General features: G+C 45.9%; 1 protein-coding gene and 1 long non-coding RNA gene across 2 annotated transcripts in view; one reads left to right on the plus strand and one right to left on the minus strand.

Annotated features, from left to right (window-relative positions):
• FDFT1 (farnesyl-diphosphate farnesyltransferase 1) overlaps positions 1–19635 on the plus strand; it is a 133826-nt gene that overhangs the window by 53755 nt on the left and 60436 nt on the right. The gene's annotated exons all lie outside the window — the stretch shown is intronic.
• Positions 3877–16471, minus strand: LOC130609111 (uncharacterized). Its single transcript, XR_008974718.1, has 2 exons — positions 16361–16471; positions 3877–4412 (listed from the first exon to the last, which is right to left on the minus strand). It is a non-coding gene; the product is annotated as an uncharacterized LOC130609111 (long non-coding RNA).

Consider the following 19635-nt stretch of genomic DNA (forward strand, 5'->3'; position numbering starts at 1 on the left):
TCAAGCTCCCCCTTGCCCATCAGGACTGCTGGAGACAGGATTTATGCCCTGGTTGCATTGGTCTGTAGAGGTGTGCTTGTGAAGGACCAAGACAATATTCCAGAAAGTCCTCCTGACATGCTCAAGGCTTCATCTGACTCTATCAAGATGAAGTGGTGTTTCAGAGGTCTGGGAGATGTTCCCAGGAGAAATTCATTATCTGCTCTGAAACACCACCAGGGCACTGGATTAACACCTCTGTTCCCATGTGGAAATCTTTCATGACCACAAATTTTGCAGGAAATTTTCTGTGAAGACAAGACCATTCCCCACAATTGAAAGCATTCCCTCTTCTGGAAAGAAAAGGCCTCTGGAACAGCCACTCTCTTCCAGAAGAAACTGTTCCACCTTTATTCAAGACTACTTGAAGAAGAGGGGTTCTGCAGCACCAAACTGCAGCTCAGAAGGCGACACATTTCTGTGTTGAAATGATCAAAGCTGCCTAAGCTGCAGATGTGGTTGAGGACCGGGGAAAAGTCTTCAGAAATCCAGGGAGAGGGAATGTGGGGTAGATTCTGGGTTTCAGGAAACAGAACAACCTGGATCTGGTCTCAAATTCTTACAGATGCCCAGTGCTGTGAAGCATAATTTTTATTCTCCTGTAGAGATCTTGGATGGGATTCAACTGAAAGATTCAGGAACCTAAATTTAGGGCTTAGGATGGTTGTCCTCACTGAAGATGCGCTAGAGCTGCCAAGATGCCCTCATGGGGCTGGAAGGCAAAGGAAATAGAAGTGACTCATGCCTTTCTGTCCAGAAACTGGAGATTAAGTGGGGATATTCCGAGGCTGACCTAAACCTGGTGCCTAGATTGGTATGAAGTAGTCTTCTTTTCTGCCTTCATGGACTGGATCTCCAGTGATTATTATGGGAGATAGGCACACAGAGACTTTGAGGACCCTCCAATGTATGTACCCAACACAAGTGTCTGATTCTGCAAGCTGAATCCCTCCCTCCATCCCCTTCTGAGCATAGGGAGGCCTTAAACTAAGTAAAAAGTTGCTCCTATCCATTTAAAGATAGTATGGTTACCATAAACCTTCATTCAACAAAACTTGGCCTTTTCCCTTTCTTCTTTACTGGGGTAATGGTTGGACTAGATGATCTTAAAAGTCTTTTCCAACTTGGTTGATTCTATGATTCTGTGATTCTTTTCCTTCCAGATACACATGTGTAGCTGTAGAGCATGCCCCCACATCAGCGTAAGGCTTACTTACAAGCCACAAAAACTATCAGACCATCACCCACGGTGGTGACCTCCCTACTCCCACTGTAGGTCTGTTTACATGCCAAAACCCCACCACTGGGTCTTTTTGAAGGCAAAACCATTTAAATCATGAATGTGTTGGGAGAGGAGCTATGAGGATAAATCCCAGAGAGTGCAGCTGAACTGCTGCAGATGGTTTAGATCCTGACAGGCAGGATCCCACCTATAAGCTGACTCTCCTTCAAGAGAGACAGAGACTGCTGAGCTTCTGCTAGGGAAAAAAAATCCAGTCTGGCACTCAACCCTTGAAAGGTTTCTGGCCCCTGGATTAGATGACCTCAGTATGCCTTTTTCGTATCTGCTACCACAGATACAGGCCTAACTTGAGCCCGCTGGGAATTTTTGGACAAAACTACTCTTTCTTTCTTTTTTATTTTTAATGGAGAAAGCCAGTTTGCTTAGCTATTATTGTTATTATTAATTGTTGTTGCTGCTGTTGTTACTACACTTTTCTATGGAAGCAAGCTTGTTTCAGTGAATCCTGTTAAAAATTGTCAGTGTTGGATGGAATTTCTGCTCAAAATGACCACATTTCTCACCTTATAGATTTGAAGACCTTTACAGTCCAAGCCAGGCATTTAATTCTCAGTTTCTCGGTATAGGGATCAGCTTTTACTCTTTGAATATCTCATTTTAATGTTTCTCCATGACAATCTAGGGCTAGGCACAAGGGTCTACTGCTTTGTGAATGAATGGCCAGAAAATAGCTTCCCCACCTGAGAACGGTCTCTGGATTTGAGGGTCATGCAAAATAACTTTCTTTTTTGCCTGTCCTGAAATAAAATTGCAAGGGAACACACAACTTCCTAGAAAACAGCACCTTGCATTTGGTCTCCTATCCCAAAGCTCTTCACAATACTATTGTTTTCTCATCTTTCTTGCTTTTTTCTATCTTAGCTGGGGGATGAAGAAACCAACTGACTCGAGTCCCCCACTCACCTGCAAGACAGTTTGTGGCTTCCTGCTTATGACCAAATGTTAAAGCTAAGTTACAATGGTCTGTAATGGTAGAAGATGTTCATATTATTCATTATGAAATCTGCAATTGCCTTCTTTATGGAAAACAGGATGACTTAAAAAGCTGACTTCATTTTGGCAGTGATCAGTTTGGCATGCCTTAAAAACATCCTGTTGTCATACAAACACCAAATACATTCTCCTGCCCGGAGATGGAGTCACATTTTACACAAAGCCATTATTGAATGTTTTGGCCCTTTTCAAGAAACTGATTTTCCTGAAGGAGACGCTTCCCAGTGTGGGCATTGCTGCTGACAGTCTCCTGAGAGCAGTTGTGGGGTTAAGGGAAACACCAACAACCAGAAATCCACATTTTGCTCTGGTATTCCAAATCAGAGATAGCAGAAATCAGAGAATGGTTTGGGTTGGAAGGGACCTTAAATCTCATCCAGTTCCAACCCCCTGCCACAGGCAGGGACACCTTCCACTAGAGCAGGTTGCTCCAAGCCCCATCCAACCTGGCCTTGAACACTGCCAGGGATGGGGCAGCCACAGCTTCTCTGGGCACTCTGTGCCAGGGCCTCAGCACCCTCACAGGGAAGAACTTCTGCCCGAGATCTCATCTCAGTCTCCCCTCTGTCAGGTTAAAGCCATTCCCCCTTGTCCTGTCCCTACAGGCCCTTGTCAAAAGTCCTTCTCTGGTTTTCTAGTTGGCCCCTTTAGGCACTGGATGCTGCTCTAAGGTCTCCCCAGAGCCTTCTCTTCTCCAGGCTGAACAAGCCCATCTCTCTCAGCCTGTCTCCATAGCAGAGCTGCTCCAGCCCTTGGAGCATCAAATATAAAAATCCTCTATGCAGCAATCATAGAATCATTGCTACTAAAAACACACCTTCACAAAAGCTGGTTTGCAAGTATGCCGTTGTCCTATCTGAAGGCAAGTTGAAAGGTCCAGGTTGTTTGAGTTTGTTTTGCTTTTCAAGGAGGGAAAGGAGTTTCATTTTCAATCGATATCTTTATGTCAAAGTTTGGAGTCAAAAAGACAACTTGTGACTTGAATCAATTTGAAATTACCCTGAGGGAAGAGGAAATTTTGCAGCCAAATAAATTCTGAATCAGGTGTGTTTGTATTTTGATGGGTGCAGAAGGACACACATGCTCTTTGGAGACACTGCTGCTGAATTCCCCTTTTTTAGTCCAACACATTCCTTCCATCAAGACCACGGTGGACGTGGTGGGCTGGGACAGCTACAACAGCAGTTTAGGTTTGGGGGTTGCTTCCTTCACTCCAGTGGGAATATCATCCTGTCCTTCCCCTGCTGCCAATGGGAAAGGGTCCCAGGACTGGAAGTTCTGGCACTGAAGGAGACTGGATTGAGCATGCAAAAGTGCGGGATGAGGATGGATAGACCAAGGGGCGAAGCAAGCTGTATCGATTGGTGTGTGAAAGGCCTCCCGGGAGCCCCGTTGCTGAGAGACAGCCCTGGGAGACACAAGGCTGGAATTAATAACTGCTCCATTGGGGCCCTGTTTGCTCTCCTTGCCCAGAGCCAGAGGACTTTGGTCACAGCTTATCACCCAGCCGAAAGCCCCAGGAATGCAGTCACAGGCAAATGTGCATGTTCACACGACATCTATTAATCAAAGTGCTCCCCCACCCTTTAACCCTTTGCTGATCAGGGAGTGGGGAGGAGGTGAGCATAGCTCTGCTTTGTCTAAAGTCAGGGTCCCAGGAGCCTCTTTAGAGCAACTGGAGATAGGGGTAAGTCTCCTGTGAACTTCAGTTAAGATACCAACCCTTGCTCTGTATCCAGGGCTTTTCTAGAGTAATATCCTCAATGCCCTTCAGAATGCTTAGAGAGCTGATTTTGGTACCTGCATCTGAAGACATCCCTTTTCAGTGGGAGCTAAGCATCTGACCACCTTGAAATGCCTTGAAAGTCCCAATCATTTGCCTTGAAAAATTATCACAGATTTTTTTTCCCCTTCACCCTGTTTCAAATTCCAGGCACTGTTTGCACTCACACCGTGGTGGTTGTAGCTTCCCCAAGCTACTACTGTTCCTCTGCTGCTGTACAACTCCATAATGGGATGATCTCTGCTCTGAACAGCACAGAGGTAATCAGACACATTCTTTCTCCCCAGCTTTCATCTGGAGACACAAAGCATCACAGGTAAATGGCTTTGCTGCAGCCTACAGCCAGCAGGATTTACCCCAACTTCGTGCACTCCAAAGTTAGGCTCCTGTATCATCCTCGTATCATCCTCTGGAAGATCCTCATGACAGGGACACCAGGTAAACATCACCTGCTGAATTAAAGGTTGCAAGCTGGCCAGGATAGACAAGCTTCACTGGTTATTTCACCTCATCCTTGCCAACTCCATGCAATGCACAGGTTGGATTAACAAGTCAATCAAACATAGACAGACACCAAAAGACCATTCAAAAAGGCACCAGGGATGCTCCAGTGTCGCACAGTATGAGTTAGCTGTGCTCCTACAGAGGAGTGAGGCTCTTGGAAGGTCTCCCAAGAGCTCACAGGTGAGACGATAACACCCAGCTTACAGATGGACTCTGAGCATCTTGGATCATAGGATGAATCACAGACTGTTTTGTGTTGGAAGGGACCTTAAAGTCCATCCAATTCCAACCCCGTGCCGTGGGCAGGGACACCTTCTGCTAGGCTAAGTTGCTCCAATCCCCATCCAACCTGGCCCTCTGCTGTCATGACCGAGTGTGGAGGCTGATGCAGCTCCTCCCTGTCCTGTCCCCTGTTCCTGGATAAACAGTGCCCAGCGATAAGGTGCCCATTTGTAAAAGGGGTGGGGACTGAGCAGCCTCAAGAACTGTGGTCAATTCCACATCACCATCAGGATGGCATCTCCTCCCCCAGCCAGGTTGGGTGACAGGGTGAGGCTGTGGCTTTTGTCACAGGCCGGATCAGGGGGTATGATGGGGGGGTGGCTTTCATCCTTCGCACACCAGGAAGGAGGAAGGACAGGTTTTTGCACGTCATGTTTTAGAAAGACATGACATCTTTACCAAGAAAGGTTGGACCAGATGACCCTCGAGGTCCTTTACAACCTGGTACTCTATGATTCTGTGTTTAAGTCTTTAGCCCTGGCTCCTGTTTATGTCATGTCAAGAAGGAGAATCATGAGCTGAAGAAGGGGCTCTAATGAAGACAGAAGGCATCACCCCAGAGGTGGGATTTGGGTTATTTTTATCTGCATCTTTCTTCCTAGTCTAATTAATGAAAACTAATAGGCTTGGCTCCTAGGGTATCACAAGACAAAGGTGCCTTTCACCTGTTAAGGACAGTGAAGGAGACAAAAGACGTTATTAGCCTTCACTTTTAGACACGCAAAGTTTTGGGTTCTTCTAGCTGTCAAAGAACCAAGCACATCTTTTGGGATTGAAACAGTTCATTTCTGAAGCATCACCACACTCTAGTCTCTGTTTAGAGCCTTGAGAAATTCCCTGTTACATCCAACTGTGCCTAAAAACCTGGATTCCTTTTGAATTAAACTAACCCAAAAGATGCACTACAAGTGATAACGAGTCTTTCTTGTCTATGTGACCGGAGCAGGGCTGCCCCAGAATAAACCCCTGATGAAATATGTGCATTGTGGACATCATGTGCTCAAGACCAACCATTTGGCTACATTGACCTAATCCTACAAGGCCACCCCAAGAGACTGATATAATCTTTCTTCTTGCTCTTCCATAACCTATTGCATAGGACTTTCCACATGTCTGTGCATCGCTGAAAGTAAAAGGATCCAGTGGGGCCCCAACATGAAAGACAAGTGCTAATAAGGAATAACCATATTACAGGACCCCACTCCTTAATCCTGGTGGATCAGTACACAGAGAGAGACATATGAACTGAAAATTGCATTACAAATTCTGCAGTCCAACCAACCACCAGGAAACCAGGTATCAAGAAAGAGAAGGGGGGGGGGGGGAAACAAGCAATTTGACACTTCTACCTCTATTACTATTCATCCAAGCCCTGACAATAAGCACATGACACTGTCCATGCAGGTTAGCACCCCAACAGAGAATAAAACACTTCTTGCTTTCCCTCTTCCCTGAAAAGGCTGTATTGTTCCCAAAGAGTTAACAGCAAAGCAGGTCTGCAATTACCTGGGAATAATGGGGTGTGATTTGGGCACTAAAGACCTGGAATTGATTTTTTTTCAGGCTTTCAGCCCTAGAAGCCCCTCCCTGACTTCCTGGTAACTCATGACCAGCAGGGTCAATAGAGCAGAAATCCTTCTAAAGAGCCAATCTGTATTTGAATTATTTAAACAATGTAGTACAGCCAAGTTAAATGGGGCTTATCAAACGTTACACCTCTTAAAGCACAATTGGAGACAGAAGGATATTAACTGCTGAATGCTCCACCGATGGCCCCGGAGAAGGGGGGGTGAAGAAAAGAGCAGGGAGAAAGAACGAAAGGGGGCTAAGGCAGGCTGATCTGTACAGGGGGAAGAGCAGGTGTTTGCTGTGGAGTCTGGCTAGAGATGGTCTCTTCTTCCCTTTGGAGACCCTCCATGCCTGCCCAAATGAGGGATTGGTTTTACCGTCCTGTCCAAGGGAATTAAAACCCCAGACTTGGGCTATTTGAGTGCTTCATCTGCATCATCTCCCCCTCAGGATGAAAACATCTGGGGATCTGGTGATAGAGGATATGGGTCTTTTCTTTGCTTTTCCCAAAGGAAATGCAGGCAGAGGTTGTTTCCGTGTCATGATAGGCTGTGGGTTATTATCCCCATGCACTTTGCCCAGAAAGGGCTGAGACACGGAGCCATCAGCTCCTGGAGAAAGGAACAGGAAGCTAAAAAACATAATAATAGCAGGATTTTCCTCCAAATTTACAAGCCAAACAATAAACCTCTTATTTGCTGAGAGGGGGTAAGGACAATCAGGGATAGCCCAACTTGCTGAGAAGCCCCAAAAGATGGCTTAGGTGTGGGAACTGAGAATTTATTTGTCCAGGAAAACAGCTCATGACTCTCTTATGAAGGTGAAAGCAAAAAAGAATCCACATTGGACACAAGGTTCTTCTGGCCATTTATCCTGCTTTAACCCAACCCTTTTGTGGGGTTTCAGGTGACCAGCTGTACATCGGGAAGCTCAGAGGGGCCCTGGTGGGATGCAGAGGGTAAACAGGTCTCAGGTAATTCATGCACTGACATTTTCACATGACTTATTTGACCCAGAGAGAAAATAAATATGTTTACAAGTAAAGTAAAAATGTACGATCTGCCAACAAGATGCAAACAGGGTCCAAAAGAGCCTGAATTCACTAGATGATGTATGGATGGATGGGTGAGAAATAATTCAGCCACTTAAGGGTAAGGATATAGGGAAAAATACATAGGGGGAAAAGACTTGTAAATTATTCATGGACCAAAAATGTGTAAATATTGGTTAACTGACCCACAGAGGTTTTAGCAGAAAGCCTTGAGTTTAAAGCAAAGAAGAGAGGGAAAAAAGCAGACTAACAACACTGTCCTAAGAATGCACTTCCATCATTAATAGAGCTACTGTGCTGCCTGTGAGCTAGTTAACCATGTTAATTAACGGGGATTCCAGTTTTCTCAATGATGCATGCACAGTGGCACAAGCTCCCCAAAAGCTGATTGCTTTGCGGGGGGCGCTGTCTTTGCCCATCCCTGAGCTGAGCTGCAGTGCCCAAGCTGAACCTTCAGTGGGTCTGGGACATGCAGTCGGACAGAGTTGGCCAGGAAAATCCAGAGGGAAACATTTCCTGCTGCAAAAGGCTCTCCCGTCCAAACTGGAACATTTCAGATGTTGCTGCTTTCACTGAGGGTGAGGGTGTTTTTAAGGAAAAAAAAAAAAAAAAAGGAAAAGAAAAATAATGAGGGGAAGGAGAGGAAAGTTTTCCTGACTCTGTTCCATCCTTTTTATCAGAAGTTAGGAATATAAGAAGGTGCCTCGCAGCTCAAATCCAGCCCAGTGCTATCTCAGTATTTGACATTATTTGTCATTTAGGGAAGAATTTCAAAATGTTTAGATTTCGTTACGGTTCAGAATGAAGCCCCAAACTCAACCCTTCCTCCCCCTCCTTGCCAAGCAGCATTCACCAACCTTCCCCAACTGCGCTTTGAGGACCATCATTTGCTGCAAACCCAAAGGAGCTTTTGGGACAACGGCTGTAACCTCCAGCTCAAACAAAACCAGGCACTGGGTTTGCTCACAGATCCAGACCCAAGCACCCTCTGCCTCCCTGTGCATTGGGGGGGTCCTGTCCCCACTGGCTCTGGATGTCAACATCTCCAACAGGTTCTTCCCCCTTGAGCACCAGATGTCTCAGCAAAGGTCACCATCGCCAGCCCTTTGCACCAAGCGATGTTGGAAGGGGACGGGATGATCACAATATTGAGAAAGCTCAACCCAAGCACATGGAGGGTTTATAAAGTCCTGGCCTAGCCCGCAGGCAGCAAGGTCGCCCCTTATCTGAGTTTGCAGAGGGTCTGCAAAGTGCTGGCAGCCTTCCAAATATGTTTGGGAGTTTTTACTCTAACCTAAGGCTGCCGGACTCCCACATTTGACATTTTCCAAGTGCTGCTAAATGACAAGGAGTGACCAGGAACAATGTGTGATTATAGCAGCCGGCTGGGATCGGAAAAGCCTCTAGCTGAGACTTTCCAAGAGCTGTAGCAAGTGCGAAGGTTCAGCAGCCTGGCTGCCCACCCCGCAGGAGCTGCCTTTGTCAGGCATGCTGCAAGGTTGGAGGGGGGTGACAGGCAAAGCCAGCGCTTGCCCCATGAAAGCTTTTCCATCATGGCCCAGAGGTGGAATAATGAAGCTTTTCAAAGGGAGAAAAGTTGGGGTACCTTTGTCAGAGCTGCTCCCGGAGCATCCCTGCCTCGTTGTCTCTGCTTTGCCTGCACCATTGTGGTGCAAGACAGTGCAAGGGTCCCCATGCACTTAGCCCCGGGCGTCTCGTCTGCAATGCCCATTTCACAAAGAAATGAGACAAAAATTAGCTACACGAATGCTTCAGAGTCAGTAAAGGAGCCTGTAGACTCAAAGCTGGGTTTCTCAAGGTCTGTATTAAGCCCTGCTTAGAATCTTCTTCCTTTTTGATCCTTAATTAATCCATCAGGAGCAAGGGCTAACCACAGTTGAAGAGCTGCATTCATTAACAGATGTGCTCAGTATTGCACAATAGCTGAAATGAGCTGAGGTGCCCTAATTCTCAGCTGGGAATATTTCTATTATTTGGTGGAAAAAAGGAGAAGGGAGGAAAACCATGCTGAACACAGATAAAGACATTGACTCACTCGTTGTTTTATTTCCCCTTTTTCTTCCTTTTATCTGTCTGGAAAACTGACTGTGCTGGACAAGAAGTGAAAGAAAACAAAACAAAGAGGAAGGTAAGTGTGAAAACAAAAGTGCTGGTTTCCCCCAAGACAACAAATCCAGAACATTTCTCCCAAAATACAGTTCTTCACCTGACAGCTGCCCACACTTAAAATACATATTTTTGAGAGGGGAAATGAAAGGAGAGGAATGGCTGAGGAGAAGTGAGATGTGCTTGAATACTAACTGGATCGGAAGCATAAAGGGGGTTATTAGTCAGATAGGGGTGATTATTTTATGCTTTAACCACCTATACAACCATGCATATGACCGGCTAAATGAAATGTTGGCTTAATCATCCTGGTCAAAGTCCTCTGGCTACAAGCAAGGCCTGTTGTACTGTGGAGTAATAGGGGGAAAAATAATAAGGGATTCTATATACACAGTTTTCCTGGCTTTGGTTAGAAACTCCAGGGTCAGAGCACAGCTCTGATTTCAAACAACTGTATTTGGAGTGATCCTGTTTATTCCAAGTGTCTGCTGAGGCTTTGACTCTGAGCCATTAATACAAAATAAATAATTTTCACACAAGCTATTTTTTCCTCCGTTGCCAGAAAAATAAAGCAAGGCAGCCACAGAAGTGATGTGTGAACAGCAGAGAGGCAGAGAGATGGGGCTGTGGGGTGCTGTGGTTTGCTTGGCTGCTGAATGACACATGGAGTACCACTGGCAAAGGATCCCTAGAGAGATCCCCTCAGCCAGCACAATGAGGGATGCTTTCGTGACACATAGGGGGTGGTGGGAAACTCCCAGGGTGTGTTAGACCATGGGTTTTATGGCATTTAAATCCACTGCTGTTTGAGAGGGTGTGTGACCTGCAATAAAGGCAGCTTAGCCTCTGTAAGCAGTAGCTTTGAAAGCTGCCCGTTGCAGATCCTGCCAGGCAGATGTGCCAGATGATGCAGATGTGCTGGCATCTCTGCAGTGGGTGTAAATGCATCCAGAAGACTACTTCTGTGGGGTTGGGTGAAAATATGTTTCTTGGGAAGTAGCATCCCACCACAGTGCTCCTAAGTAGAGATCCAGGGGATTCCTCAAGGACTCTCATTCCCTGTAATGTGGGGCCCATCCAGGCTTGCTGGGATGTACTTGCACCTACAGCATTTGGATCCTCAGGGCGGGGGAGCAAGAGGTCAAGAGATAAAGGCAGCAGGTCCCTGCTCAGCTGTGTTCCAATATGCCAGGGATGAGCTGTATTTGCACACCTGGAGCAGAGCCCCCTCCCATGTGGATGCTTGTACACTCACAGCACACACCTCCACCAGCTGCTTTCCTGGTCCCCTTTATGCAGATTGATGTCTTGAGCTCACCAGGTCTCTGCACCTGGGTACCGGATTTCAGATCTAGTGATGGAGTGAAATGGGAGGGAGGTTCAAATGGTGGCATCCACTCCAACAAATAAGGGTCTTAGAGATGGGAAATCATTCTGTAAAGCCTCTGCAGAGACCACCTGTCTTCCTTGTATGGTGTATCTGAAGGACACCATATAGCCCTGATAGACCAAATAGCCCTGCTATTTGTCTCAAAGAACCACTTTAAAGTCTCCACCACTTGCTTGTTGTGATCCCTGTAATAAAGGGGCTTCACTAGGGTTAGAGGTTCAGAAATTATGGCAGCCTTGGAGGGCATCAGCAAGGCAAGGAGAAGGTGGCTAGTGAGAAGTGCAAAGTGATTGCCTCTCAGAATCACAGCTCTTAACATATAACCATGTCAGACACTCAAGTCTGCTTGGGGAAATGGAGATCTCTGCTCTCTGCAAACACCATGGCACCTCCATTGAAATAAGCACTAGCTGGACCAGGAAAGGCTCTCCCACCTCTGCTGGATACGAGTCACGGAGGGACACAGCCTTACCCTGAGGTGTTTTGCTTGCTAAGACTCACACAGCCGCAAAGAAAGACCTTCAAAGTTGCTGGACAAAGGACCCAGTGTTGGAGGCTCCCTCCGGAGCTGGAGGGGGAATTCATTGCTGCAGAGATGTGGGAGGTGTTCAGTGGAGTCTGTGTCTGCAGGGAGAGCACACAGACAGAAAACCCTACCTACCACTCACATCCAGCTTCGGTGCTGGGTTTTAAGGATCTATTAAACAATGTATGGATCAACAGAGCTAGCTAGCTTGAATTACCATGTTACAAAAAGACATACATTCATTTAAACTGCAAGATCTCCAAGCTGGGACTCTGTCCTACAGAAGGTGGGCACTGCTGTGAGGTGTAACATCCCTGTTAAACTATGGGTTGTAGAAGAAGCAGACAAGGTTTCAGATACACAGGTGTTTCTTAAGGGGAAAAAAAAAAAATAAGGATTTAAACACAATAATATCAGTTCTGGTTCTGGACAGCCATCACCTGCAGTTTTCTAGAGGTAGGGGGAGTGTACCAGGGGAAAATCACTGCAAGCTCACTTTGGTCTCATTTTTTTTGCCACAGGTATCTCCTAACAGCCACTATTTTCCGTTTGGAGGAAGGGGGTATAAACACAGCCCATCGCTGTCAGAAATTATACATTTCAGTTTCCCTCGTTTGACAAAATCAGCATAACCCTAGTGCAAAGCACCAGCTTGGGTTTACTGTCACCCGTGGAGACTCTACGTGGCTGAACCACTGTCATGTGCATAACCTCTTGATCTCAAATAGAGCACCTGTACAGACCATAATATGGATAAATACCAGTAAAATGTGGGTGTTCTGCCCATCATTCTGGTGGGGATGGGAATCTGCAGTGCCCCAAAGGAAATCTATGAATAACCCAAATCTGAGGTCCCACCAGGACCCAGGGAGGAGAGCAGAGGGGGCCAGCTGGCTTTCCTGAGCCACAAGCTTTAGGCATCTATTAACAATTAGCTTTTTGGCTCCACTAAGTGCACTCAGCCTGACTTGGTTTTATTGGCATCACCCATCTCCCAGTAAATGTGATAAGGGAGTCTGATTAGCCACAGCATTCAGGCTGGGCTCTGAGCTAGCCTCCAGCATGGCTGTCTGAAGACTACTTACCACATGTGCTGTCCATGCCACACTTCCAGGCCCAGGAGGGTCTAATGAAGATTATGGTCCCTGGACCTCATTATTTACTCTTAGGCAAGCATCGGAATTAAGACCAATTTAGCAGACCCTTTTCCTTTTCTTTTCCACCAGGCTCAGTCTAAACAGGCATCTCAAGAAAGAGACTTTTTTATTGCCAAGACAGCAAATGATAAGGAAAGATCATCTGTCTGCAAGAAAATGACTTCCGTGGGGTTCAGAAAGTGGTCCCAAGGGCCTGATTCCAGCGCAAGATCAGCCCCTGGAGAATATTAAAGAACTATAACCCCCATGATAAGGCACTTTCTTTTATAGTTTTTTATTTCATAGCAATAGCCACAGCTTAAAGATAAGAACAACATACGTTTTGTTTAACTAGGCTCTGGTTCCTTGGTGTGGGGCTCCCTGTGAACTGGCATCCATCAAACTCTTTTGTGATTTACATGAATACCTGATTCTCCTGATAAGGGAAAGTGTAAGTCAACACAGTTCTGTTGTAATTGGGTGTTACCTGTTTAGATACTGAACTGCTATCTCAGCATCACAGGCAAGCTTGACTTTACCTTTCCTTGCTAGGTGCAGAGAGAATGTTTCTTGGTTTTGCATTGGCCCCCAGGTGTTGCAACAAGCTGCCTGGAAGTGTCTTTTCTCTTCAGCCTAGTGGAGGTGGCCCCAGGATGCTGTGGATGCTGAAAGTCAATGTGCATTCAGACAGTGATGGGAAAAAATTACAGAAGCCAAATACACAGCTAAACCCAAAGTCCCCACTTCAGGGTCAGCATAATCTTTGGCCACAGATTGATTGAGATTCCATGATCTAGCAAAGACGTACTGCCACATCCTTACCTTGCTGACATAATTATTTCTGTCAGTGAGCAGCATTTAATGCTTATAGTATAAAAAAGTACTTCAGAGGATAGCAGGAATCTCTGATCCTCAGTATACCAAGACTTGTTTGCACTAGGTGATAGAGATACTGAGACACAGAGTCATAGAATCATAGAGTAGGTACAGTTGGAGAGGACTTTAAGATCACCCAGTTCCAACCCCCTGCCGTGGACAGGGATGCCTCACACTAAACCATGTCACCCAAGGCTCTGTCCAGCCTGGCCTTGAACAATGCCAGGGATGGAGCATTCACAACTTCCTTGGGCAACCCATTCCAGTGCCTCACCACCTTAACAGGAAAGAATTTCTTCCTTATATCTAACCTCAAATTCCCCTGTTTAAGTTTTAACCCGTTACCCCTTGTCCTGTCACTACAGTCCCTAATGAAGAGTCCCTCCCCAGCATCCCTATAGCCCCCCCTCAGATACTGGAAGGCTGCTATGAGGTCTCCACGCAGCCTTCTCTTCTCCAGGCTGAACAGCCCCAACTTTCTCAGCCTGTCTTCATACAGGAGGTGCTCCAGTCCCCTGATCATCCTTGTAGCCCTTCTCTGGACTTGTTCCAACAGTTCCATGTCCTTTTTATGTTGAGGGCACCAGAACTCTGAAAGCCTGATAAATCTGCAACCTAAAAACAAACCAGAAAAGGAGCCTAGTAAAGTATTTGATGACTGCTATGAAGAAGGGGTTCTCAGAAGAGGGACCATAGTGCCTGCCTTGGACCATACCACCTTTAATTAGATGGCAGTGTTCCAGGAGACAACTGGAACTAACTTCTAACAAAAACAAGAGCATCTGATCTTCCAGAACAATCATAACTAGGAAAAGAGAAAAGAAAGAAGGCAAGACAGCAAACAGCCTGAATGTCCCACCTGAAGCCTCTGAGGGCAGAAGAACTGAGAATATGAAATGTAAATCACTAACCCCAGGGATACCACAGAGGCTGCTCACTGTTTGCTCTCTCTGCCTGCCATCTTTAGGAGAGCTGAGCTCAGGAACCTGAAGTGGAAAAGCAGTGTGGAAGTTGCCATTAGCAGCAAGATGGTCTATTTTGCTTCCATCCTGTTTTAATATCAGGATACCACATTTTTGATCTCCCTGTTGTAAGCCAGGGCCCCACCAAACCCCCTGTATCTGCAGAGGTGTGGGCAGATACAAGGGCTGTGAAGGGATGTTTGGATGTACCTCCCTCCCAGACCAGAAGGCGAATCAGTGATTTGCCAGCTCCTTGCTGGGGAGATACAGGAACACCCACAAGTTTTTTATTAGGCCAAGTTGTCCTCTCGGTGTGAACCAACCCGACTGCAGTGAAGGTGCAGCAATACTTTGCCATGAAAAGCAGAGTATTTGCTTTGGGGATGCTCACTGAAGATCTCCCCAAACCACAGTGATATCCCACATGCTAATCCCATGTCCCTGCCCAGATAGGAGGAACATTGCTTCCTGCCAGCAAACACTCAGGGCTGGATAAACAAGAGGAACAGTAGGGTAGATATAGCCTTCTTCCCAGAAGTGGGATCCATGCCTTCAAAAAGAGTAAGACTCAAAGCCTGATCCCTCCTCAGTATTCCCAAAAGCTTCTGCTCCATACAAGCCTTGCTTAAGCCCCCACTCAGATCATGCTCTACCTAAAATAACATCTTGGCCATGCTTGGTCAAAGCCTTTCTCTGTGGAGGTATCTGCTTGGAAAGCAGGGATGATGGTGCCTGCAGAGGCTGGGAATATTTGACACTGGAGAGACCTGGAAAAATGCTTCAGCCCTCATAGTTGAAAAGGCAGCTTGTTGTATTCACTTGTTTTTATGAGTTTAAAAGAATTGCTTAGCCACCACACTGTTAGAAGACAGAGATTTTACGGTGGTGTGGAGAAAGACAGACATAGAGATATGTACATGTATAAAATGCTAAATATACTTTTAGCAAGGGAGAGCTGAGGTTTAAGAGGTTATTTCCTGGCTCAGTCTAATTCTCTCACTAGGCATTTTTCTTCACACTAAGTGAAATTCTGACTGAATTAAAGAGCCGCTTTTCCCCTTATCTGCTGTTCCTGTTATCTAGCTCCAAGGGGAAAGGCAGGGAGCTGAGAGACAGCCAGGGCATACCATTTTACAGCTCGCCTTCCCACCGTTCCCCTGGGCTTGCATCAGATGCCAAGAAGGTTTGTTAAAAACAGCCTGTCATTCTCAACCATACAGGAGGAACAGCAATGGGAAAGCCACAAAATAGGTCACTTTGATGGATATCCTGATTTTAATACTTTTCCTTTTTAGGGAAGGGTCTCCCAATATCTCCTGCAGATCCCAGTGAAGTTGCTCTATGACCCCTGTGGAGCAGGGACCATCCTTTTTCCATTAAAAGGTCCATATTCCTTCACATGTGTAAGCCTCCAAGGGTGTCATGAAAGGGGAAGGAATAAAAAGCACCAACCCTGTTCGTTATTTACTGTTTCTGGCTCCTGAAACAAGTTGGTGCAATCAGCATGAACCAAGAGACCTCAGCTCCCTCTCTGACTCCATCACTACTTACTGCTGCCTCTGGGCAAGTCCTTCCTCTAATTTCACCTCTTTCTTTCCCTTCAGCAAAGTCTCTATTTTGGTTATAGAGGTTGCCAGTTTTGGGGGAGCAGGGTATTTTTGTCCAGCACAAAACACAACAGAGGCTCCTACTTCCATCTGATTCTCTTTATGCCATGATGAGAGCAATACACGTGCAAAATTAGGATAGCCCTTGACTAATAAACCTCTTTTATAGCTGGATTTTTCATTAATGTCTTGTACCAGGGTTATTCACATACCTTTCTGCAGGCTTCCTCCAAGTCCTCCCTTGTCTCAAGGTACCATAAGCCTTTTCCACACTTCTTGTCTGTGTGTCCCAGACTTTGCAGCTGAGTTAGCTCTGCCAAGAGCTGCACTTCTCGCTCAGGACAGGTTTATCAGGTTGGCATTGTCATTGTGTGACATGTCTGTTCCCTCAATTAACAACACAATGCTAGGGACAGGAGCGATTACAGCCCTTGAAACCAAATTAGCTACTGTCTGTTTTGCTCACATGCAGGTTCCTTAGGTGTATCCTTAACTCGGGGTTCTTGCAGCCCTCCTCCTTGCAGTGTCTCCCTCTCTCTGAGAACATTAAGCAAAAAAAAACCCACTGGCAAAAGGGGTCCTTTCTCTCAAGATCCAGATGCCCTTCCAAGGGCCCTGCTCCTTCAGCTGGGACTTGCAGCAGCCTCAATGTCAAAGGCAGTATGGATGCCCAACACTAGGTCTCAGGAGGAGGTGTTAATTCCAAGGTTTTCCAGAAACGGACAAGTCAGCATGCATTTAGGTCTATGGCAGTTATGCCACTTTGATTTTCTGCCTATAGAGAAATGTCAAAATAGTTATTGCCATAGGTGGGAGATGGCTGTGGTTGGATATCTACTATGGGACATGGTGGGGGCTGAGATGGTGCTGGATGCCAAGGTGTTTGTTACTGCTCCTTCCTCCTTTTTTCACCTTTTTGCACAGCCAGTGTTGACTTGTAGACCAGGAGAACAAAACATCTCGGGCAGTGAAAATGGGCAGATCCACCTCTGAGGAAGACAAAAGATCTTGATTTGAAGCATGATCTCATGCCCAGAGCAACTAAGAAGCACAGAGTTCTGCTTGTCTTCCCAGGCCTCTCCCTTGCATCATGGGGAAATTTGGGAAAGTCTCCTGCCTTAATTTCCTCTCCTGTGTCTTCATCAGGGATGCTGCAGGGTGGAAGGGGCTTCCTCAGCCAGTGAAAAAGCTGTACAGCATCATAAAATGAAGGTGATTAGAATGACATGCCTCTCCCCATGTGGAACAGATACAGATCTGGCCCAATAATTCCACAAAAAAATCTCAATCTGAGTATCTTTAATACACTGATCTGATTTAAAAAGAAACAGAAACCTGGAGTTAAAAGCAGGTGGGTTTTATCGCCTCTTTTATTATTTAATTTGGCTGGAATGTCTTTTTTTTCTTTTAAGATGAATGAACCTTCTGCTGACAGCAACTCCCTTGCTTTTTGCTTTCAAACCAAAATTGATGGGATTTTAGGGGATTTTCTGTTAAAACCCAAACCAAACAGCTTCCTCATAGTAGAAAGTGTGTGCAGCTGCTGTCATGAAAAACTCTGGCTAAAACCACAGTATCCTTCTGATGAAGTCACACCACATAGAGTAGATCTGCAGCCCAGAACATTTCTGGTCTTTCCTACTCTGGCAGGTTTAGATGTCAGCTCTTTCAGATGTTCATAGGTGAGCATCCCCTCACCTACCTGCCACAATGTACTCATCAGGGCTTAGACCTATTTAAAGTTATGGTGAATCAGATGGTATGCATCTTGGCCAATGCCACCCAAATGTGGTTTGCCACCCAAGCTCCAAACACTGCCTCTGAGACACACAAAGCTTGGTACAATGGTCTTCCACTGTCATGGTCTTCCAAGAAGGAGCACTTGCTCACACACTGCCAAAAGACAGCTCCACCTGGTGATACCTTCCCAACAATGGCCTTGACCCCACCAAACTTCACTCACTCAAGTCGTTCTGTGCAAATGTATGGCACTACTCATTTGGATAACATAACCTAGCTATAAATTCAGCACAAAGCCAAGCCTCACAGAGGTTTGGGCAGTATGGCTTTCACAGATAGGTAGCACAGAGTGGTTGGCTTGCATTATTGCTGTCCAGATCCCCAAGAAGTAACACCACCAGTGAAACATCATGTCTTGGTCTAAGTGAAGTTGTAAACAAATGATCATCAGCATTACCTCAGCAACAGCTATTCAGGGCAAAGCCTGTGGATGCCCAGTATTTGTTAGTTAGGTTCTTTCTAAGCTTTGCCTCAAGACAAATATCCTCCTGAGCATCAGGGTGAGAGCTGGGAGCCCCCCATCTAGCAGAGCATAAGCTGGAGACCTCTGAAACTTTCCTGAGCAACCTTAGATTTTTCTATAAAAATAATACAGTCACTTCTTTGCATTTCTTCTAGCTCATCCCACAGGCCTGTCCAACCAGCCATTGTCAATGCCTTTGTCTCCTTCCTCCCACCCTTGGGGGATGCCACTGTTTGGCTAGGTATGAAGGACCTCAGCTGACTCAGGAGACCTGTAAGGCAGAGCAGCACCTTTACAACCCAAACAGAAAATACGGCAGGCACCTATGTATTTTCTTTAGGCAAATCATACTGAGGACAGCCAGAACCCAGACTTTGCTTCTTCACATTGTGTGGATTATAACAGGTTTTTCTTGCTGCAGCAATAGCCTGTGCTCACTAGAAGTAACCTCCACCTTTTTAAGTGCAGAATTCACGGGCTGTGCCAAGTGGACAGGAAATTAATGAAGTTTAAATGAAGAGCTGCTCCCTTTTCTAGCCGTCTGATTATTTCTTTTGATTTAGTATAATCCTGGCAGAGCACTCCTGATCTAATCACAGGAGCTTGCACTTCGGTGATCTAATTACTGCCAAGTTTCTGGACCTTAGTTTTCCTTTGATGAGAACATTTAAATGTGTGAACTTCACAGTGGCTGGCTGACAGCTCGCAGCTCTGGGATCTTATTTTAATTATAGACCCAGTGGAAATGGGTGCAAATTGGTTGTCTCAAAACACTACCTTGTGAGAGCACATTTCTCTTCATGGGAAAGCTTGAAGCCTTTTGTTTGGGGTAGGGTGGGGAATAAAGTAATGTGATTTTTCCACAGACCACATTTACTTCACTTTTAGCCAGTCTTGCAGCCTGCCCATAGCTTAGACATGCAATCAGCTCAGCATTGATTCTAGCCAGAGTCTGATAGCTGGTACCTATTCCTACTCTTACCTACAGATCTCCAGCCCTCTGCCAAACGGGGCTTGAACTAATCAGTAAATGTAAATGCTATCTGGGCAAACATGCAGCCAGCATGCTCACACAGTTTCAGTTTTAAAAAGGAAGCTACAGACACAGAGATAACACAGAGTCTGTTTTCCAACAGCCTTCTTCAACCCAAACTTGCACAAAGTTGGGCTGAGAACTGATGATTTCAATGCACTTGGTGAGAGTCCAAGACATAGAATCAGAGA

This window comes from Pezoporus wallicus, unplaced genomic scaffold, assembly GCF_028554395.1.
Source record: "Pezoporus wallicus isolate ANWC-B61680 ecotype Strahan unplaced genomic scaffold, APGP_CSIRO_Pwel_v1 contig_6464, whole genome shotgun sequence".
NCBI lineage: Eukaryota > Metazoa > Chordata > Aves > Psittaciformes > Psittacidae > Pezoporus > Pezoporus wallicus.